Source organism: Dromaius novaehollandiae, chromosome W (assembly GCF_036370855.1).
Source record: "Dromaius novaehollandiae isolate bDroNov1 chromosome W, bDroNov1.hap1, whole genome shotgun sequence".
In the NCBI taxonomy this organism is placed as follows: domain Eukaryota; kingdom Metazoa; phylum Chordata; class Aves; order Casuariiformes; family Dromaiidae; genus Dromaius; species Dromaius novaehollandiae.
The window spans coordinates 8,430,236-8,455,036 of NC_088130.1; the positions used below are offsets into that span (position 1 = coordinate 8,430,236).

Sequence of the window (24,801 nt, forward strand, 5' to 3'; positions counted from 1 at the left end):
TTGCTTACCTTTGAGACTGTTTTCTTCCTCCCCCCCCCCCGCCGACCTCCTTTGGCTGGTGGCATTACTAGGAGATTGTTGCATTGTTTGCATGACTTCAATTCCCCCCTCTCTCTTTTTGATGTCACAACTTTCTGGTATCTTCGTGAAAAGCTTTACTAAAAGCAGTGCTGTTGAACATGATGGTAGAATCCATGTTAGGAGATCAAAGTGCAGCTGTAAGTAAACACAGGGATCACACTGACACAGTCATCTGGGCTGTGTATGAAGTTACTCGCCTGTAAAACACTGTAGGTTTTTAAGTTACATGGACATAGCTTTCCAATACATGTTCAAACTAGACTTGAAATAATGGGTACTTTTTTTTTGACCTTATATTTGGTCACACTATTATTCTGATAATACTACCTGTGTAAATAGAGCTCTGTTCCTTAAAGAAATTAGCGGTGTCTTTAGCAATAGAGAGCTTTTAGCATGCTCAATAAAAGCAGAGTTCTCTTTTATTAGGCTTGATATAAACTAGACAATAGCTATTTTCAAAAGGTTTTTTCAAAGTATGTCACTGCAAGTTTTAGATGCTCTGAGAAAAAAGAAAACATCAATATCAGTAAAATGTGGGTTAAATGTTAGATGTTTTCTCTAAACTTTTCTGTGGCTTCTTTATCAGATGTATTGTATGGCAGGAATCAAGATATAAATGCAGAAAACACTTTTATGTGTCTATATCAGATCTGGCTTCTCACTTGTGTGTAAAGCCAGTGCTTGAAGAAAATTATGGTCCGCCAATCAGTCTTTGCATGCCTTTGCAGTATATAAGTATCTATAGCTTTTATTGTGGTTTAAATACTGAGTACAAGCAACTAAGAATATTGCTGGGTTTGGTTTCTGCTGCAACTGCAGAAGCAGAAGGAGAAAAAGATTTGAGTTGGTCTGAAACAAAAAGAACAATAAACATTTTCTTCTCCAATTTGTTTAAATGTGAGGAAAAAGTTTAAATAATACAAGATCATTTTAAATAATTTTATATTTAGGTGAGTGCCAGAGAGTTGAAAGTTCAGAGAAGGACAACAAAATGATTAAGGGACTAGAGGGATTGATTTTTTTTTTTTCATGCAGATTAAAACAGTGGAATACATGTATCATGTAGATAGGCCCAAACAACTACTAAGGTAAGAGGATATGATATTGTCAGAAGTATTTGAGAGATTAAAGGCCACCAAGGGGGTGGGGGGAGGGGGAATAATAGGTTATACTGATTTGGGGCTTGGGGGGGGCGGGTGGTGAAGGAAAAATGTGTATTAATAGGAATAACAGGATGAAATTGAGCAAAGCCAAACTGAGTCTGAGTTTCAAAAAACTAAATTGAGTTTGATTTGTGGGATAGCTTCAAACAGGAGTGGCCAAAACTCTATTGTTTAAAATATTAAGAAAATTGGATTAGAAGTACTTGCTGGACTGTGGGGACAGTGTTAGACTGGGGAATTGAACTTGGTGATGTACAGTAATAAACTTTGCTACTACATCTGTGACTACTTGATTTTAGAACATCTTCTGTTCTATGTAGTTTTTATTGTTATACACAAATAGTTTTGTCCCTTCCTCTCACCCTCACTTATTCAGTGTGTGGCTTATGTTAGTTTATTTGCTCTAGATTTTCTATTCAGAGGTAGTGATGGTTGGAGCAGTGGTGCAGGCAAGCTACAGAAGGCCACCAACACAGTAAGTGCTGTCATTTAGCCCCTCTCATAACAGACCTGTATGACAGCGCTTAGCTTTTGGTGTCAGCCAGTGTTCTCTTCCCCATCGCTGTGATGGTAGTTGGTAACTGCAGGACATTTCAACGAAAATGCTTAATGTAGCCAAGGCTACTAGGGCTTTTAGTTTTTTGTTCTTGCCCCTCCACTTGCTTTGTGTTCAGTCTTGCAGATGTTGAGATCTCACCATTTTACTTTGTCCTGGAAAAAAAGTGACTGTATTTTCTCTGGATAGTGGCTTGCTGGCTAATGAGCTGTTTTCTTCCATCCACCTGCAGGATTTATCGTCAGGGTTCTACTATCCAGCAAACTGTTGAGGTTTTGCAGCATACATGACAAAGTTTGACTCACTTTGATCAGAAGAGGGCTTAAGCAGGAAAATCATGTTCAGCCCCAGGAGGACTTCAGTGCCACTGTTGAAAATAACTTAATGTTCCAGACGATGGATAATGACATAGACAAAGGTAATTAAAACTGGCTTTATCTTGAAGGTTGCTTGAAATATTCTTCCTCCCAGGTTACAAACAGGAAATGATGGATCAAGTTCATTCCTGGTAGTTATTCCTGATGTCAGAGCTGCTGTACATGTGGGATAAATGTGACTGTTAGGGTTTAATTAATTTTTTATAAGCAATGGTGATATTTGTTACATTTTCAAAACAGGTTTTGAAATCAGTGCACTGAACTTCTGCTAATTTGCCCCAAGACTTTGATCCTGCAAGCCCTCGAATGGTAAGGAGGCAGTGAATGTTGTATTCCTGTTCAAGTGTGAGTGAGAGCTGCATTCAAGTATAACTGGAAGACTTATCCTCTGCACTGAGCAAAGGGAGGTCTCAGTTTCTTTCACTCTTGCATGCCAACTCCCTCACAAACTCAAGGTTTAAAAGGAGTGGCCTATAGGTAGAGGCAATTAGCAATCTGATAGGATATTGTTGTCCGAAAAGCAGATTCGTTGCCCGGTGTGCAATGAGCCAATAATTACACACTCAGGAGAGACATTTATTTATTTATTTCAGAGTTGCGCAAGCCTGGGTGCTCGGTGGTTTTCCACAAATCAAGCACACCCCCCCAACTTTTCAGGTAGCATTTATACAATCAAATTTGCCATATTTGTGACTTCCTTCCTCTTATTTGCCATATTTGTGACTTCCTTCCTCTTTTACACTGATTGGTTAATGATTTCTTCACATTTCCCTGGGTCCCACCCCTGCTTCTCAAGGTCCTGATCAATTAATTAACACTGCCCCAGCTGGGTCAGTAGGTGTTATCTTCCAAGGCCCTGAGGAAGAAGACATAATCCAGACCCCTTAATCAGCACTGTTTTAACAGTGAGAGGAAGCTTTTTACTTCCCAAGGTCCTGGCGTCCAAACAGGCCTTATTTCTCAGCCTTGGCATCCTCCCTTTCGGAGAGTGGGGCACAGGAATGCAGACTGCTTGTAACTCCCTTATCTTTCCAGCCTGCACCAGCTCTGAGGCCTTTTCTTAACGAACTAGGAGCGCGGCCTAAGGCTTCAGCAAATTTAGCTACTCATGCTAAGCAAGTGTGCGGCTACTCATGCTAAGCAAATTCTATCTAAGATAGAAGTTATCCAAATCTACCTACTTCAAACATTCTTTCTGAGCTTCTCAGGGTTGTCTTGTAACAATTCCCCCCTTTGAGACTTATATGATCATTTTCATATTAGTCTCACTCTTTTAAAATCTTTCCCATATTAGTTTCATATAACACTTAGAAATACATTGAATCACTACATAAACGCATACAAAAATTACTAGCACCAATCCTAGAATTGTTAAACATTTTTTAACCCATGAGCTCACATCAGGGAACCAGGAAGTCAACCATTTCCATGTTTCTTCAAATCCGAAAGAAGTATCATCTTTCTGAACCCCATGTAAGATTTCAGTCTGCTTCCAGATTTCATTTAGATGGGTAGAAATTCTCCCGCTTTGGTCCACATATACACAGCAACTAGTGTTTATTACTGTACATACTCCTCCCTGAGATGCCAATAACATATCTAGAGCCATTCGGTTTTGGGTGCTTATTTTAGCAATTTCTGAAACCTCCTCTTGTAAAGCTGCAATGGCATCAGAGGTTTTATTCCCTATTTTTTCAATAACTGCTGAAATATTTACTATTGCTTTTTCAAGTTCACTCACTCCCAATTGTGGAAACAGCCACCTTACGAATGACTGAAACCTAGTAGGTCGATCTATTAAAGGATTATTGACCCTCTTTTGTCTCCTCATGAATGTTCTTAGCCAGGATTTTTGATATTTATTACTCAGTTCTTTTCTTATAGTAACATTAGGGATTATTGCCCCTAAAGTACATGTCCCTGACCAATTAGGAGGTAGCACTTTTCGTGCCTTGTTCCCACACAACCAATACCATCCACTACCTTTCGGAACATGCCACCCATTTAGTTCCTTACTTGGCCACTTATAACCTATTTCAGGTATATGAGAGCAATTTTTATAACCTCCCACCTTGATGGCTCCAGTACAGTTGATCGGTTGCTTTCCATAGGGTACAGTTTTTTTCCCACCATCTATTACTATTATTACATCTTCGGATACATTGGTAATAATCTCCTGTCACACTCTGGACTTCCCATTCCTGTTCGGTTGTTTCATTATATTTCGTTTGATCACTATCATTTCTTATCTGTTTCATAAATTCCATAAAGGAAAAATTAAGAGGCACTCCAATTAGGGGGAAGCCCTTGTTGGAATGTTCAGGGAAGTGGGTACACACCCAGCAATCCTTCTGGTTAATTATCTTCATAGATTTCGTAATTACTTCCAAATGGAGATTATGGCTCCAAAATCCTTCCTGGTTCCCTTTAATTGTTTGGCTCAGGTAACTTAGAAAAACTAACCACCACATTTCTCCCCTGGTTATTTGGGAGAACATCATTTTTACACAGATACCATAGATACCATAACAACAATATTAACCCTATTCCTAACAAACAGATTAAAGCAATTCTTTCCTGAATACAATCTAAATTTAAAACCGATTCGCTTCCAATACAACTCATATATCTTTATATATTTTCAACTTTAAAGGTTGAACTTGTTCAGCTTTCCACGTCTCTCGAGGTACTGCTTTCACTCGGGTGTAGTGGATCCAGGAATCAATTCCCTGCAGTTTCACAGCAGTATTTGTTGTTAGCAGTACAAGATACGGTCCTCTCCACTTTTCTACCAATGGCTCGTCCTTCCAGGTCCGAAGATACACTTGATCTCCTGGCTGGAATGAATGTACAGGTGAATCTAAAAGTACAGGAGATCTTAACTGGATGTACCTACGGAGAGAAGTAAGAACCTTTGCCATAGACAAGAGATAATCACTTAAAATTTGATCGCCCTTAACGTGCATTTGAATTTCATTTCCAGTTAGATTTACAGTGTAAGGTTTACCATACAGAATCTCAAATGGACTAACTTTCTCCCTAACCCTTGGGGTTATTCTGATTCTTAATAATGCCAGAGGTAAAACATCAGTCCATTTCATCTGAGTCTCCTGACACAATTTTCCTACCTGTCTCTTAATTGTTTCATTCATTCTTTCCACTTTTCCACTGGATTGTGGCCTCCAGGGGGTAAGTCCCATTTAATTTGTAGTATTTTTGAGATTTGCTGTACTATTTCTGCTATAAAATGAGGTCCTCTATCTGAAGAAAACCCTTCTGGTACCCCAAATCTTGGTATAATTTCTTTTAATAAAATTTTTACTACCTCCCTGGCCTTATTGGTACGACACGGGAAAGCTTCAGGCCATCCTGAAAAGGTGTCAACAATTACCAACAAATATTTATATCCATTACATTTTGGTAATTCAGAAAAATCAATTTGCCAGTAATCCCCAGGCATGAAGCCCCTTTTTACTTCCCCTGGGGGGGCCTTCTTCTGAAACACATTAGTCCATTTTCCCTCTGATAATTCCAGAGCCCGGGCTAAAGCAATCAGTTCTGCTTTCTGGGCGGATGTATTTGCTGGTAGTGATCTTGCTTCGATTTCTCCTTCCAAAGTGACGACAGCGTATCCAGCCCTTCTTTCTCCCTTTATTATAAATCTGCTCCCATTGGTAAATAATTCGCAGTCTGGATTCTGCAATGGAACATCTCTCAAATCTGGACGGCTGGAATATACTCGCTCAATAGTTTGCAGACAGTCATGAGCCAACCTCCCCCTTCATGAAATGGTAATAAAGATGCCGGATTAAGGGTATTAGACACCTTCATGGTTACATCTTCTTGCTCAAGTATCACTGCCTGGTACTGCACCATCCTACTCGGGGATAACCAGTGATGCCCTTTTTGTTCTAAAACTGCTGCAACAGCATGTGGCACATAAACAGTCACTTTTTGTCCCAACGTCAATTTTCGTGCCTCTTGTATTAACAGCACAGCAGCTGCAACTGCTCTGAGGCATCCTGGCCACCCTGCACCCACTTTATCCAGCTGTCTTGAAAAGTAAGCCACAGGTCTTTTCCAATTTCCTAAAGTCTGTACAAGCACTCCCAAAGCCTGGTGCCCTCTCTCATGTACATAAAGTTTTTTTGTTGTTTGTTTGGGTTTTTTTTTTTTTTTTTTTTTTTTTTTACAGGCAAGATTGGAGTATTGTACTCGGATTGATATTCTCGCAACAGTCCATACTTTAAGAAATTATTAATCATAGGCTCCAGTCCAACACGGGCCTCTAACTTCATGGGATACTGTTTTCGCCTTACCGGTTTAGCTCCTTGTTTTAATTCCACCTTTACCGGTTCTGCACATCTGGCTCTTCCAGGTTTCTCCGTTGCCCACACAAAAGGGATTACTGCGTCCATTACTTCGGAGGGAATTTCGCTTGGTCCATCCTCCACCTGTTCGGAATCCAGTGCTTTCTGCAACATATATGCTTGTGCCTTCCAGGCGTTACTTTGTGGAATGTGCACCTTAACTTTGTTTTGATCAAAGGTTATCTGTGCCCCCAGTTTATTCAGTAAATCCCTCCCCATTAGGGGTAATGGGCATTCTGGCATGTATAAGAATTCATGTGTTAACACCTTATTTCCTATTTCACATTTAATTGGTTGACAGAAAGGTTTGACCTCTCGCTTTCCCGTGGCCCCAATTACTGGCATAGAGAATTTACTCATTGGTCCCTTACAGCTATTTAGTACTGAGTATGCTGCTCCAGTGTCTACTAAAAATTTAACTGTTTCGTTCCCCAGCTTTACTGAAACCAGGGGTTCGGCTGGGGAATCCAATTCCTCAACCCCCGGTCCCTGTCAGTCTGAATCCTCTGTACCAATCATGAGCAAATCTGCCTCTGGAACAGATGCAGACTGAGGCTTCCAATGATCTGATTGTCTCTTCGGGCACTCATTTTTCCAGTGCCCCTTCCCCCTGCAAATTGCACACTGATCTCTCCTTAGCGGAATTCTATCTCCCAAATTCCCTCTTTCTCTATACCCTCTTCCACGTCCTTGTCCTTTCGGAAAACTCCTTCCCTGAGAGGGAGTTTGTACTTGGGCAAATGCAGCTGCCAAGATTGCAGCATTTTGCCTCTTATCTTTCAGTTTCTCCTTTTGTTTTTCCTTTCTCTCCACTTCTTCCCTATTATTGTACACCTTATATGCAATTTCTATTAATTGCGATATCGACATCCCCGACATAGCTTCAGAAAGTAGATGGTTTCTCCTTATATCTGGTGCTGACTGTCCTACAAATAATGTAGTAAAAGTCATTTTATTTGCTTCGTCCTCGGGATCCAAGTCTGTCCATTTTCGGGCAGTTTCACATAACTGCTCGTAAAATGCAGAGGGATCCTCAGTCTTACCCTGTGCGACTTGATATAGTTTTGCAATATTTTTGGGCCTAGGTACTCCATGCTTTACCCCATATAATATTAACTGTTGGTACTGTTTAGTCATTAACCTGCCTGCCCCTGTGTTTTGATCCCAACCCGGTTCCCGGGCCGGCATAAAACGGTCTGGTCCATCTCTGGCATTTTGCCTTTCATTCTCCTCTTGAGCTTTGTCTAATACCATTCTTTTCTCCTCAGGTGAAAGTAAAGTATTTAAAAGCACCTGTAAATCCTGCCAATCTGGATTATGATTTTCAATTATCATTTTAAAGGATTGATACATCTTTTCTAGATTTTCTCGGTACGACCCGGCAGACTCCTTCCAATTCATTAAATCTGTAGTTGAAAAAGGGACCTTCACATACACAGGCATCCCGTCTGGTCCGACTGCTTGACGCAGCGGGGCCTGAATCACGGGATGTTGAGCCCAAGTAGCCTGAGTTCTGCCTGCAATCGGGCTACATGCCTCACTTCCCTTCTTTCTGCTGTTAACACTATCTTGATCTCTTTCAGGAGAGACCAATAATTGTACATCCTCTTCCTCATCACCCGCTTTTAAACATCTTTTCCCAATGCTACAAGCAGAGCAACACCGAGACATTTTCTCTTTGTTTCCCATCATCATTAACACATTTGAATCAGAAATCAACAGCTTACATTTTTTTCTAGTTTCATGATCATTTCTCAGAGAGAAGAACAAATCTACATATGGGACCTCATCCCATTTGTTCTGTCTTCTGCAAAACAACATGAGTTGCAAGATTGTATTATAGTTTAGCGTTCCCATTTCTGGCCATTTTTCCTCATCCTCCAGTTTATACATTGGCCACCACTGAGTACAGTATTCCTTTAATTTTCTCCTTGTTAAAGGATTCCCACCAAACTTTCTCCAATGTTTCAGGATGCATCCTAAAGGAGGACAGGAGGATACCCCCACAGATTGTCCTGTTCCCATATTACCACCCTTAAAAGAACGTTCTTACCAATTACGCTTTCGTACACTCCAGTCGTCACTGTCCAAACATGTACAAAGCTTACCTTTGGTTACCACAACCAATTACCCTTGTATCATACCCTTTATGCAATGTCTCTTAATAATTACTGCGTTGCACCTTTGAGTCGCTTACCTGTTCCGACCAGGGAGGGTGCTCACGGAGTCCCCGAACAAAACGGTCGGTGCGCACTGGAGTCCGATGAGCAGCGTCTCCCCGCCGGAACTGGCAAGACGATCCGGGCAAGGCTTTACAGCGAGGGTCCCACCTGGGTCGCCAGAAAACTGTTGTCCGAAAAGCGGATTCGTTGCCCGGTGTGCAATGAGCCAATAATTACACACTCAGGAGAGACATTTGTTTATTTATTTATTTCAGAGTTGCGCAAGCCTGGGTGCTCGGTGGCTTTCCACAAATCGAGCACCCCCCCCCCCCCCAACTTTTCAGGTAGCATTTATACAATCAAATTTGCCATATTTGTGACTTCCTTCCTCTTATTTGCCATATTTGTGACTTCCTTCCTCTTTCACACTGATTGGTTAATGATTTCTTCACATTTCCCTGGGTCCCACCCCTACTTCTCAAGGTCCTGATCAATTAATTAACACTGTCCCAGCTGGGTCAGTAGGTGTTATCTTCCAAGGCCCTGAGGAAGAAGACATAATCCAGACCCCTTAATCAGCACTGTTTTAACAGTGAGAGGAAGCTTTTTGCTTCCCAAGGTCTTGGTGCCCAAACAGGCCTTATTTCTCAGCCTTGGCATCCTCCCTTTCGGAGAGTGGGGCACAGGAATGCAGACTGCTTGTAACTCCCTTATCTTTCCAGCCTGCACCAGCTCTGAGGCCTTTTCTTAACGAACTAGGAGCGCGGCCTAAGGCTTCAGCAAATTTAGCTACTCATGCTAAGCAAGTGTGCGGCTACTCATGCTAAGCAAATTCTATCTAAGATAGAAGTTATCCAAATCTACCTACTTCAAACATTCTTTCTGAGCTTCTCAGGGTTGTCTTGTAACAATATTAGGATTGTACATGTGCACAGGTCAAAAGCCAATGGCCAATATTAGGTTTATTACTGATAAGATTAGACTAGTGAAGTTTTAGTGAAAGCCCTTAACCTTATATTGTGTGCCTCTTGAAATGCATGCATCATACCTAGTAAGTCAATGTGTTTAGTGAACAGATCTGCATAGATGCTGGATGCATGAACAGATTTTTTTCATCTACTTAATTCATAGGTTCATATCAACAGAAGTATATCATGACTCACAAATTAAGCCATAATCATCCTTTCATACAAGATCTTGAAAGAAAGAGTCAGTGTTCTCTGTATGATGGCCTGGCGTTCTCAGGTTCAGCTTAAACTACAAAGGAAATACTCCACAGCCAGATTCCCTCCTCAAAAAAACATGTTCCTCCTGCCTAGAGATGTTCAAGCCAGCTGACAGCCAGCAACAGTACCTAACTTAATTTTCATTGTTGTAACAGAACAAAGGTGAAAGGTCTGTCAAATATCCAGGTCCCAAAGTATATGGAACTTTTTTTGATCAGCATCAGCTTTCTGAATTGTGTCCAGCAAAAAGAAAAAAGTAAGGAAGTAGGTGGAAGCTAAAGAGAGGTATATTTGTATGCTTTCCAGTAATCATGCTTTTAACCATAAAAAGAGATGCACGTACTTGTGGATGTTTTCTTTCATATTGAAAAACTGGCTGTAGAAGGCAGAGCATTAACACAACCAGTCGATCCACTCAGTCAGTTGATGCACTCAACTGATATAGCCCTTTATTTAGAACAAAGGCTGCCCTCCAGTCCCCTTTGTGTTGAGATAAATTCAGCTTTCTGTGCAACAGCTCTGGTCAGTCACTCCCTACATTCTTCCCTGAGCTTCATGGGCACTTCGCCCTTGCCCATCTCCTCTGAGCCTTCTTCCAATGTAAGGGTTTATTGATCAGTCACATTCCACCCCTGGGCTCAGATCAACATTTAACGATTACTGGTGTAGCACAGTGAGCTTATTACATTCATTGTATGACTGACCAGCCCTCTTGCCTGTGCACAGTGAGGGTAAGCATGTATATTTATAGGAAACTGGCAATTTACAATAGTTTTATTTAGTTTTACATATAAATACATATGTATAAGTATATATATGTGTGTGTATATATATATATAAGTATATATATTATATATATAAAAGTATATATATATAATAGTTTTATCTTTTTGATATGCTATTTAACTGGAGTTAATAGTTCATTCATGTGTACTGTTTGATTTTTAAGATAACAGATCAATATCAAGGTTACAACAAATAACAATACGATGATTATTAACAGTATAAGCATAGGATGTAACATCAATGACAGTACATTGGTAGCTTTTAGTGACCAACCTTTAAAGATAGCATACTAGTGATGTGCAGTAAGGCTGGTTTCCACTTTCGCTAACCGAATCAGTTCATTATTATCATATATCATTTTTATTTCTTTTTTCTCTAAGTGTTCTTCAATTTTGGACAGATGTTGAGTAACCTTGATGTTTTGTTTGAGAAAGTTGTCTAGTTGATGGAAGGTTACTCCAAGTGTTACTGATGTATTAAACAGTGCAAAATAAGACATCTTTTGGTCAGTCATATGAGAACTTAACCAATAAGTCTGCTTGGTGATTTGGTCAAAAACATATGTCACATTACAACAGCAAATGTTGCCAGGTCCAAAATTTGCATCATCTTCGAAGTGAATAACATTGAAGGTGGATACACACACACACATCCCAAACCATTGTCATATACTCATGTCTCATTACCATAGATACATTGCCAGACACAAGTACCAGACAAGTCTTTCATACTACATAATTATGGAGCTCTAGGCATGGTAGGACAGGTCCATCCTTGGCTGGACAGCCAGTAGGTGCAACGTTTACTAATTTCATAAGTGTCATTAGTATTATAATGCAAGCAATCTCCTGCCACTGTAAGTGCCCATGTTCTCATTAAAGACTTTAGGAATGACAGCAAATCAGTATAGGGGTATTATTTTTGTATGAGTGGCCCTAATCTGTCCAATTCCTAGCAATCGGAATATTATTTCTTTTGTAGCTGTGTTATAATAAGGGCCTTCAATTGTTTTAAGCCATCCTCCTTTGAATTTATCTTTCACCAAATCAGGGAACATTCATTCTAAGGCTTCTCCTTGACTGCTTTCAATGGCTACCCATATCTGATTAACCTGGTATATACTAGTTAATTGAAATACAATACAAGACAAAGCAGAGACGACTTCTCATGATATATTTTTGGTGGATAGTAACTGGGACCATAGCGATACATTAGTGTGTTGCCAAATGTGCCAAGTAACTTGCCAGTTTTGTACTGAAGTTTGTAAAGCTGTTGATAGCCAGCTTGCAGTCACTCTGATTACAGCAGCTTCAGTTTCTCCCAATACTGACAATTGCTAGGGTTTCAATATCAAACAAATTCAATATTCCTGTTCCTGTACCAAGTCCTCCTAGCAGAGTTTGGATATTACCTCTTTTAGTTCTATGTCCCTTTGGCCTTGATTTTGTAGCCAACAGTCATATAGAGGGTCACTATAATCAGCACAAGTTTTATTCCAAGCACTAGTGTGCACATTAGTCAGGTTCAAATGTACATTAATTGTCACTAATTTTGGAGCCATAATCATAGGCCCATCCATCATGTAATTGCATTAAGTGGGGGGTACTTTTGTTAAAAGGGTGTTTTATAAGATATACAGTCAGGAACAAGTGGTACTGTTGTCCGAAAAGCGGATTCGTTGCCCGGTGTGCAATGAGCCAATAATTACACACTCAGGAGAGACATTTGTTTATTTATTTCAGAGTTGCGCAAGCCTGGGTGCTCGGTGGTCTCCCACAAATCGAGCACACCCCCCCCCCCAACTTTTCAGGTAGCATTTATACAATCAAATTTGCCATATTTGTGACTTCCTTCCTCTTATTGCCATATTTGTGACTTCCTTTTTCACACTGATTGGTTAATGATTTCTTCACATTTCCCTGGGTCCCACCCCTACTTCTCAAGGTCCTGATCAATTAATTAACACTGCCCCAGCTGGGTCAGTAGGTGTTATCTTCCAAGGCCCTGAGGAAGAAGACATAATCCAGACCCCTTAATCATCACTGTTTTAACAGTGAGAGGAAGCTTTTTGCTTCCCAAGGTCTTGGTGCCCAAACAGGCCTTATTTCTCAGCCTTGGCATCCTCCCTTTCGGAGAGTGGGGCACAGGAATGCAGACTGCTTGTAACTCCCTTATCTTTCCAGCCTGCACCAGCTCTGAGGCCTTTTCTTAACGAACTAGGAGCGCGGCCTAAGGCTTCAGCAAATTTAGCTACTTATGCTAAGCAAGTGTGCGGCTACTCATGCTAAGCAAATTCTATCTAAGATAGAAGTTATCCAAATCTACCTACTTCAAACATTCTTTCTGAGCTTCTCAGGGTTGTCTTGTAACAATTCCCCCCTTTGAGACTTATATGATCATTTTCATATTAGTCTCACTCTTTTAAAATCTTTCCCATATTAGCTTCATATAACACTTAGAAATACATTGAATCACTACATAAACGCATACAAAAATTACTAGCACCAATCCTAGAATTGTTAAACATTTTTTAACCCATGAGCTCACATCAGGGAACCAGGAAGTCAACCATTTCCATATTTCTTCAAATCCGAAAGAAGTATCATCTTTCTGAACCTCATGTAAGATTTCAGTCTGCTTCCAGATTTCATTTAGATCGGTAGAAATTCTCCCGCTTTGGTCCACATATACACAGCAACCAGTATTTATTACTGTACATACTCCTCCCTGAGATGCCAATAACATATCTAGAGCCATTCGGTTTTGGGTACTTATTTTAGCAATTTCTGAAACCTCCTCTTGTAAAGCTGCAATGGCATCAGAGGTTTTATTCCCTATTTTTTCAATAACTGCTGAAATATTTACTATTGCTTTTTCAAGTTCACTCACTCCCAGTTGTGGAAACAGCCACCTTACGAATGACTGAAACCTAGTAGGTCGATCTATTAAAGGATTATTGACCCTCTTTTGTCTCCTCATGAATGTTCTTAGCCAGGATTTTTGATATTTATTACTCAGTTCTTTTCTTATAGTAACATTAGGGATTATTGCCCCTAAAGTACATGTCCCTGACCAATTAGGAGGTAGCACTTTTCGTGCCTTGTTCCCACACAACCAATACCATCCACTACCTTTCGGAACATGCCACCCATTTAGTTCCTTACTTGGCCACTTATAACCTATTTCAGGTATATGAGAGCAATTTTTATAACCTCCCACCTTAATGGCTCCAGTACAGTTGATCGGTTGCTTTCCATAGGGTACAGTTTTTTCCCACCATCTATTACTATTATTACATCTTCGGACACATTGATAATAATCTCCTGTCACACTCTGGACTTCCCATTCCTGTTCGGTTGTTTCATTATATTTCGTTTGATCACTATCATTTCTTATCTGTTTCATAAATTCCATAAAGGAAAAATTAAGAGGCACTCCAATTAGGGGGAAGCCCTTGTTGGAATGTTCAGGGAAGTGGGTACACACCCAGCAATCCTTCTGGTTAATTATCTTCATAGATTTCGTAATTACTTCCAAATGGAGATTATGGCTCCAAAATCCTTCCTGGTTCCCTTTAATTGTTTGGCTCAGGTAACTTAGAAAAACTAACCACCACATTTCTCCCCTGGTTATTTGGGAGAACATCATTTTTACACAGATACCATAGATACCATAACAACAATATTAACCCTATTCCTAACAAACAGATTAAAGCAATTCTTTCCTGAATACAATCTAAATTTAAAACCGATTCGCTTCCAATACAACTCATATATCTTTATATATTTTTAACTTTAAAGGTTGAACTTGTTCGGCTTTCCACGTCTCTTGAAGTACTGCTTTCACTCGGGTGTAGTGGATCCAGGAATCAATTCCCTGCAGTTTCACAGCAGTATTTGTTGTTAGCAGTACAAGATACGGTCCTCTCCACTTTTCTACCAATGGCTCATCCTTCCAGGTCCGAAGATACACTTGATCTCCTGGCTGGAATGAATGTACAGGTGAATCTAAAAGTACAGGAGATCTTAACTGGATGTACCTACGGAGAGAAGTAAGAACCTTTGCCATAGACAAGAGATAATCACTTAAAATTTGATCGCCCTTAACGTGCATTTGAATTTCATTTCCAGTTAAATTTACAGTGTAAGGTTTACCATACAGAATCTCAAATGGACTAACTTTCTCCCTAACCCTTGGGGTTATTCTGATTCTTAATAATGCCAGAGGTAAAACATCAGTCCATTTCATCTGAGTCTCCTGACACAATTTTCCTACCTGTCTCTTAATTGTTTGATTCATTCTTTCCACTTTTCCACTGGATTGTGGCCTCCAGGGGGTATGTAAGTCCCATTTAATTTGTAGTATTTTTGAGATTTGCTGTACTATTTCTGCTATAAAATGAGGTCCTCTATCTGAAGAAAACCCTTCTGGTACCCCAAATCTTGGTATAATTTCTTTTAATAACATTTTTACTACCTCCCTGGCCTTATTGGTACGGCACGGGAAAGCTTCAGGCCATCCTGAAAAGGTGTCAACAATTACCAACAAATATTTATATCCATTACATTTTGGTAATTCAGAAAAATCAATTTGCCAGTAATCCCCGGGCATAAAGCCCCTTTTTACTTCCCCTGGAGGGGGCTTCTTCTGAATCTTGGGATTATTTCTAAGACAGATTTCACATTTTTGTGTAATACCTTTTGCAATTATTAGCATACTGACTCCCACAGCAAATCTTTTAACTGTTTCAACCAGTGACTCGGCTCCCATGTGGGTGCTATCATGTATTTGCTTCATCAGCTTCTTCATTATCAGCAAAGTTACCACACATTGTCCAGTAGATGTCACCCACCATCCCTCGGGAGTTTTTATGCATTTCAGTATTTCTGCTAATTTATTTTCTTTTTCAGTGTATACTGGAATTTCCATTTTTAACATTCTTTCTGGAACTAAGGCTGCCACCGACACGGATAATGCTGCCCTTTTTGCAGCCTCATCGGCCCTTTTGTTCCCTTTAACTATGTCAGTCTGTCCGGACTGGTGCGCTTTGCAATGCATTACTGCTATTTCTTTGGGTTTATTAACTGCTTTGAGTAGTCCCATAATCTCCTTACTGTATTTTATAGGATTCCCTTGAGAAGATAGCAATCCTCTTTCTTTCCAAATTGCGCCATGGGCATGTATAACCCCAAAGGCGTATTTTGAATCTGTAAACACATTAGTTCGTTTTCCCTCTGATAATTCCAGAGCCCGGGTTAAAGCAATCAGTTCTGCTTTCTGGGCAGATGTATTTGCTGGTAGCGATCTTGCTTCGATTTCTCCTTCCAAAGTGACAACAGCGTATCCGGCCCTTCTTTCTCCCTTTACTATAAAACTGCTCCCATCGGTAAATAATTCCCAGTCCGGATTCCGCAACGGAATATCTCTCAAATCTGGACGGCTGGAATATACTCGCTCAATAGTTTGCAGACAATCATGAGCCAACCTCCCCTCTTCATGGAGTGGTAATAGAGATGCCGGATTAAGGGTATTAGACACCTTCATGGTTACATCTTCTTGCTCAAGTATCACTGCCTGGTACTGCACCATCCTACTTGGGGATAACCAGTGATGCCCTTTTTGTTCTAAAACTGCTGCAACAGCATGTGGCACATAAACAGTCACTTTTTGTCCCAACGTCAATTTTCGTGCCTCTTGTATTAACAGCACAGCAGCTGCAACTGCTCTGAGGCATCCTGGCCACCCTGCACTCACTTTATCCAGCTGTCTTGAAAAATAAGCCACAGGTCTTTTCCAATTTCCTAAAGTCTGTACAAGCACTCCCAAAGCCTGGTGCCCTCTCTCATGTACATAAAGCTCAAATGGCTCTGTTAGGTTCGGAAGTCCTAATGCAGGGGCACTCATGAGAGCAATCTTGATTTCATCAAATCCTTTTCGGCACTCTGGAGTCCACTCCAGCAAGTCTCCCGGCCCCTTAACAGCTTCATATAAAGGCTTTGCCATTAATCCAAAATTAGGTATCCACAGGCGACACCACCCAGCCATTCCTAAAAATCCCCTGAGTTCTCTTTTTGATTTTGGGGGGGCGATCTGACAAATCGCTTCTTTCCTTTCGATTCCTAATTTTCTCTCCCCCTGGGATATTTCAAATCCTAGATAGATTACGCTTTCCTTCATGATCTGTACTTTTTTCCGAGACACCCTGTATCCCGCTGTTCCCCAAAAATTTAATAAACTGATGGTTGTTTCTCTACATTCTTCAATAGTGTCTGCCCCCAGTAAGATATCGTCCACATACTGTAATAAGGTAGTGGTCTCTTTCTTACCTTGCCATAATTCTAATTCTTTTGCAAGTACATTACCAAAAATTGTAGGACTGTTCTTGAATCCTTGAGGGAGTACTGTCCAGCACAACTGCATTTTGCGTTTCGTTGTAGGACTTTCCCACTCAAAGGCGAATAATTGCTGACTTTGTTCCTCCAAAGGGATACAGAAGAAAGCATCTTTTAAGTCCAATACTGTAAAATAGACGTTGGAATCATTTATCGTTGTTAACAAAGTGTATGGATTGGGTACCACCGGGTGCACATCAGTCACTATCTGGTTAATAGCTCGCAAATCCTGTACTAGACAATATTCTTGTGAATGTGGTTTTCTTACAGGCAGGATTGGAGTATTGTACTCGGATTGACATTCTCGCAACAGTCCATACTTTAAGAAATTATTAATCATAGGCTCCAGTCCAACACGGGCCTCTAACTTCATGGGATACTGTTTTCGCCTTACCGGTTTGGCTCCTTGTTTTAATTCCACCTTTACCGGTTCTGCACATCTGGCTCTTCCAGGTTTCTCCGTTGCCCACACAAAAGGGATTACTGCGTCCATTACTTCGGAGGGAATTTCGCTTGGTCCATCCTCCACCTGTTCGGAATCCAGTGCTTTCTGCAACATATATGCTTGTGCCTTCCAGGCGTTACTTTGTGGAATGTGCACCTTAACTTTGTTTTGATCAAAGGTTATCTGTGCCCCCAGTTTATTCAGTAAATCCCTCCCCATTAGGGGTAATGGGCATTCTGGCATGTACAAGAATTCATGTGTTAACACCTTATTTCCTATTTCACATTTAATTGGTTGACAGAAAGGTTTGACCTCTCGCTTTCCCGTGGCCCCAATTACTGGCATAGAGAATTTACTCATTGGTCCCTTACAGCTATTTAGTACTGAATATGCTGCTCCAGTGTCTACTAAAAATTTAACTGTTTCGTTCCCCAGCTTTACTGAAACCAGGGGTTCGGCTGGGGAATCCAATTCCTCAACCCCCGGTCCCCGTCAGTCTGAATCCTCTGTACCAATCATGAGCAAATCTGCCTCTGGAACAGATGCAGACTCAGGTTTCCAATGATCTGTTTGTCTCTTCGGGCACTCATTTTTCCAGTGCCCCTTCCCCCTGCAAATTGCACACTGATCTCTCCTTAGCGGAATTCCATCTCCCAAATTCCCTCTTACTCTATACCCTCTTCTACGTCCTTGTCCTTTCAGAAAACCCCTTCCCTGAGAGGGAGTTTGTGCCTGGGCAAATGCAGCTGCCAAGATTGCAGCATTTTGCCTCTTATCTTTCAGTTTCTCCTTTTGTTTTTCCTTTCTCTCTACTTCTTCCCTGTTATTGTACACCTTATATGCAATTTCTATTAATTGCGATATTGACATCCCCGACATACCATCTACTTTCTGAAGCTTTCTCCTTATATCTGGTGCTGACTGTCCTACAAATAATGTAGTAAAAGTCATTTTATTTGCTTCGTCCTCGGGATCCAAGTCTGTCCATTTTCGGGCAGTTTCACATAACTGCTCGTAAAATGCAGAGGGATCCTCAGTCTTACCCTGTGCGACTTGATATAGTTTTGCAATATTTTTGGGCTTAGGTACTCCATGCTTTACCCCATATAATATTAACTGTTGGTACTGTTTAGTCATTAACCTGCCTGCCCCTGTGTTTTGATCCCAACCCGGTTCCTGGGTCGGCATAAAACGGTCTGGTCCATCTCTGGCATTTTGCCTTTCATTTTCCTCTTGAGCTTTGTCTAATACCATTCTTTTCTCCTCAGGTGAAAGCAAAGTATTCAAAAGCACCTGTAAATCCTGCCAATCTGGATTATGATTTTCAATTATCATTTTAAAGGATTGATACATCTTCTCTGGATTTTCTCGGTACGACCCGGCAGACTCCTTCCAATTCATTAAATCTGTAGTTGAAAAAGGGACCTTCACATACACAGGCATCCCGTCTGGTCCGACTGCTTGATGCAGTGGGGCCTGAATCACGGGATTTTGTTGAGCCCGAGTGGCCCGAGTTCTGCCTGCAATCGGGCTACATGCCTCACTTCCCTTCTTTCTGCTGTTAACACTATCTTGATCTCTTTCAGGAGAGACCAATAATTGTACATCCTCTTCCTCATCACCCGCTTTTAAACATCTTTTCCCAATGCTACAAGCAGAGCAACACCGAGACATTTTCTCTTTGTTTCCCATCATCATTAACACATTTGAATCAGAAATCAACAGCTTACATTTTTTTCTAGTTTCATGATCATTTCTCAGAGAGAAGAACAAATCTACATATGGGACCTCATCCCATTTGTTCTGTCTTCTGCAAAACAACATGAGTTGCAAGATTGTATTATAGTTTAGCGTTCCCATTTCTGGCCATTTTTCCTCATCCTCCAGTTTATACATTGGCCACCACTGAGTACAGTATTCCTTTAATTTTCTCCTTGTTAAAGGATTCCCACCAAACTTTCTCCAATGTTTCAGGATGCATCCTAAAGGAGAACAGGAGGATACCCCCACAGATTGTCCTGTTCCCATATTATTACCCTTAAAAGAACGTTCTTACCAATTACGCTTTCGTACACTCCAGTCGTCACTGTCCAAACGTGTACAAAGCTTACCTTTGGTTACCACAACCAATTACCCTTGTATCATACCCTTTATGCAATGTCTCTTAATAATTACTGCGTTGCACCTTTGAGTCGCTTACCTGTTCTGACCAGGGAGGGTGCTCACGGAGTCCCCGAACAAAACGGTCGGTGCGCGCTGGAGTCCGATGAGCAGCGTCTCCCCGCCGGAACTGGCAAGACGATCCGGGCAAGGCTTTACAGCGAGGGTCCCACCTGGGTCGCCAGAAAACTGTTGTCCGAAAAGCGGATTCGTTGCCCGGTGTGCAATGAGCCAATAATTACACACTCAGGAGAGACATTTGCTTATTTATTTATTTCAGAGTTGCGCAAGCCTGGGTGCTCGGTGGCTTTCCACAAATCGAGCACCCCCCCCCCCCCCCAACTTTTCAGGTAGCATTTATACAATCAAATTTGCCATATTTGTGACTTCCTTCCTCTTATTGCCATATTTGTGACTTCCTTCCTCTTTCACACTGATTGGTTAATGATTTCTTCACATTTCCCTGGGTCCCACCCCTGCTTCTCAAGGTCCTGATCAATTAATTAACACTGCCCCAGCTGGGTCAGTAGGTGTTATCTTCCAAGGCCCTGAGGAAGAAGACATAATCCAGACCCCTTAATCAGCACTGTTTTAACAGTGAGAGGAAGCTTTTTACTTCCCAAGGTCCTGGCGTCCAAACAGGCCTTATTTCTCAGCCTTGGCATCCTCCCTTTTGGAGAGTGGGGCACAGGAATGCAGACTGCTTGTAACTCCCTTATCTTTCCAGCCTGCACCAGCTCTGAGGCCTTTTCTTAACGAACTAGGAGCGCGGCCTAAGGCTTCAGCAAATTTAGCTACTTATGCTAAGCAAGTGTGCAGCTACTCATGCTAAGCAAATTCTATCTAAGACAGAAGTTATCCAAATCTACCTACTTCAAACATTCTTTCTGAGCTTCTCAGGGTTGTCTTGTAACAGTACCTTAATTTTGTCTGTTTACATTGATTTGCCCATCATTTATTACTGGTGTTTATAGAAAAATTGCCTTATATTATTATGTTATTCTCATTGTTTACAGTTAGAGTGTGACTCTTGTGAGCCACTAGCATATGATTAGTTGCCTTACATGCCTGTAGTACCCATCTCAATCTATTGTCAAAACCATGTACAGCTTCCCATCCAGTGTTACTACATATAGCTAAATTTAGATTAACTTCAGATCTTAGGGCTAGTATAATGTTATCACCCACTATCAATCCTTGCCCTCGTGCTATTACAGATGGTATTCCTCCTGTAACTGTAGCTTTAAAGATAGGTTGCGACTGATCTTCAATACCCGAGTTGTTCTATGGGCAAGGTGAAAAGGCGGAACCTGTTAGACACAGGCTTCGGGTGTATGTTCCAGTTATCAGTGTTCCCATGGTGATAAGGTAACACCACATTTTCTTGCAAGAGAAGACACCTAGATCTTGGATGTAATCCAAGCCTCAGTTATGGTTAATTTACTCCATTTAGTGTCTACAGCATCCCATACTGCTTTTCCTTTGTAAAACAATAGTCACCCAGATCAATCCTTAAATGGATGTTTAACCACAACCTCATCTCCAGAACAACAGGGTTTTACTTATGTTTTAGCAGGAATTTGGGCAGCTACTGACATGAACCCCTTATCTATGGGACTTCCCATGGGAGTTTGTCACTTATTTAGCTGACATACAACTTTCCACAAATGGGATCCCCATTTAGAGGTATTCATAGATTCACTCTTGTGTAGGTGTTATTTAGTAGTCCATTCCATCATTCTACTATCCCATTACTTTGAGGTCGATATGGTAGGTGGAAAGTCCATTGTACACCATTTGAAGCACACCAAGTTTGCACTTCTTTTTATTCTTAAAATGTGATCCATTATCAGATTGCATTTCTTGGGGCAAGGGAAAAGTAGCAAATCACTGGTTTAAACCAGCAACGGTTGCTAGAGCAGTTGCAGTTCGGGTGGGGTGCACAGTCCCTATACTGCTAATTATTTCAACTCCTGTAAGGATGCATTTCCAGCCTTCGGGTGTTCGCTTTAAGGGACACATATAATCTACTTTCCCAGCTTCCCAGAGTAGTTTACCTTCCCTGAGATGGGCAAGCTGTTGTCCTTTTGACATGCACTGTACCATTGTTTGACAAAAATGGCATGATTCTACAATTTGCTTTGCCAGAGCTTTTGTCACAGGCCATCCTCTCCTTGCAGCCTGTTGAAATCAATCATAACTCCCAGTGTGTCCTGGCCATTCATGTAACCACTTACCTAGCCATTCTGCCTCAGAATTTTGTAATACATTTATTCTAGCCAAATGAACAGCCATCTGATTCCACTTTGCCTCAGGGTTTTCAGGTTTTTGGTGGGCAGATACATGTTCTATGGATATGTTTCTAGACTGAGCTATATCATAAATCTTTTCCCAGTGCGTTTTTCCCCATACATCTCTACCATTTACTTGCCAATTGTTTTTCACCCAATTCCCTAGCCATTGGGTGGCACCGGCCCATACAGCTTATGAGTCCGTATAGACACAAGTGGCTCCTTGCTCCAGGGCTATTTCCACTGCTCTGAGCTCTGCTAGTTGGGCCGAGCCGTTCATTTCCTTTGTGAATGCTTTTTTGGTCTCTACCGCTAGAGCCTCTCCACTGTTTCCCTATGCGCCGGGCGCTCCCGTCTGTGAACCAGAGCCCTGCTTTGGTCTCGCCGTCCCAGGGAGGGGCGGCGGTTATCGGGGAGGAGGGCAGATGGGAGTACTCCGCAGGCATCCCAATTCGCTCTACGCTCTCCGATAATTTGTTTTCTTTATTTGTCCCATCCCTTGTTACTCGGTGATGTATATACAAAGCCCATCACGGCACAGTGATGTAGTTTCTGTTTCGGTTTCTAAGGGTAACGGCTTACCAGTTAAAATTTGTTTTAAAATAGGAATAGGCACACACAATTTGATTTCCCTTTCTTGAGTTAATGGCTCGGTAGTTAGCAGCCCTTCATATGCAGCTAATAGCACTTTCTCAAATAGAGTGTAATTCTGTTGGGATCCTTGCCAGGATTTAGAACCAAAGGTAATTAGGGTAGTCCTTTTTACCTTGCACATCTTGTTGCCATAATCCCCATTGATATCCCTTATCACCTATGCCTATATGTAGTGTAAACGAGCACATAGGGTGGATGGGTCCCGTAGATTGGTAAGTAAAAATTTCATCTTTTAAAGCATTTAATGCTTCATGATGTTTTTCTTCAGCAAATCATACAGAGAGCTTGCTAGAATACTGAATCCAGGAATGTGTGACCTCCAAACACCCAAATTTCTTAATAAAGCTCACAACATTTTTAGGTATACCATCGAGTATCTAAAAATATAACCTCTTGACTTGGTCCTTGCCCTTTTGAGTCGGGAATGGTAATATGTAATTCTTGTAAATGCTAGACAATAGCATTCATACTTTGGCGAACCATTTCCTCATCTGATCCTCCGATTAGAATGTCATCCATATATTGTAAAATTGTTACTTCAGTTGGGAGGATGACTGATTCTAGTTCTTTAGCTAAAATTGCATGGGCAACGGTGGGGCTATGTTTAAAGCCTTGGGGTACGCGATTAAAGGGGTATTGTATTCCACCCTGTAGTGAGAACACCTGCGGAAGATCTGGCGAGGAGTCAGTGACTGGCAGAGTACATGAAAGCAGGCCCAGCGTGTGAAACTACACACTGACCAAGTTCTCATCGGAACCAGGCATGCGTATTCTGTTTTGTCAACAATGTCTAGCTGCTTCCCAGGCAGTAGTTTCTCACGGTTAGCACAGCTAAGATAAGGAAATAGTTCTAGTAGATTTAAGGGGGCCCTTAGGAACCACGGGGGGAGTTCTGCCCGTGCATCCAACCTGTGCATCTGACCGGTGCCTCCAGCAGCCTCCTGTCGGTGACCCCTCCTCGCGGTTCCCGTGTCTCCCTGATCAGCTTGGAGTGTAAGTTCTTTATTAAATCTATCTTGTTTAACTCCTCACGAACTTTGAGTGTCTCTCTCTGCTGGTATTCGACCCTCTCTTGCCTGCCTTGCGGTCACACACCCCAAGTAAAAGCAAACTTTGGCTTGTCTTGCTCTTGTATTGGGATCATAAAGAACATATCTTTTATATCTAACGCTCCCATCCATGGAAAAGCACATTCATTTATCATATTAATTATATCTGCTATGCTAGAAACAGCGGCTCTTAAAGGGCCAGTAACTTTATTTAAACCTTATAGTCGATAGTCATGCTTCATGTCCCATCTGTTTTTTTAAACAGGCCATACTGGGCTGTTATATGGTGATTTTTTTTTTTCTATAATACCCGGTTGCTCTAATTGCTTGACTAATTCTGTCACAGCTTTTATAGCAGGAGCAGGTAGCTTATACTGAGAAATATTAACTGGTTTGCTGTTGGACAGGGGTGGGGCTATATGTAGCAGATTTATAGGCTTAATCATAGGGGATTAGTTTTTCCTATAACAGGAACCAATTTCCCATTTACCCCAGCTATTTATCCAAGACTGTCCTTTCAGGATATCCATTCTCAGAATATTGATTTTGCTCAGTAACAATGGTCCTATGGTATGTCCATTGGGCAATATTAATTTAGTCCATACAACTGGATAGGTGTTAATTGCACCATTAACGCCTACTACTGAAACTGCTTGTTTCTTTAAAGGAGTTTTACTTTCATAGATACGCTGATCTGTCATTGAAACCTGCGCTCCTGTATCAATCACAGACGTGGTGTACTTATCATTTACAGCGACCAACATTTCCGGACTCTGGTTCCATGTAGCTGCCTTGGCAGTTGGAGCCCGGACAGCAGAGCTGAGCTGGTTCCCCTATTCATTTGAATCACTTTGTTCAAAGTGTTGAGTGACACTCTCTAACTTCAGATATATGCGGGGAGCTGGTGTGGGTCCTGATAGCTGTGCCTGAGCTTCTCCTGCTAATTGTTTTAGCACTGCAGTTGGAAGACCATGCAGCTGCTGCCTTGTTAACCCTTTATCTAAACAGGTCATTTGAATCAACAGCGTGAGGAGGATCAGGAGAATCAGGATCCAAACAGATATCTCCTTACCATTCATCATCCTCAGT

General features: G+C 41.3%; 1 long non-coding RNA gene across 1 annotated transcript in view; it reads left to right on the forward strand.

Moving 5' to 3' along the window:
* LOC135324450 (uncharacterized) overlaps positions 1–24,801 on the forward strand; it is a 49,419-nt gene that overhangs the window by 3,227 nt on the left and 21,391 nt on the right. The window contains exons 2-3 of the long non-coding RNA XR_010385827.1: positions 2,033–2,218; positions 2,418–2,486. This is a non-coding gene — a long non-coding RNA (uncharacterized LOC135324450). The remainder of the gene's footprint in view (positions 1–2,032; positions 2,219–2,417; positions 2,487–24,801) is intronic.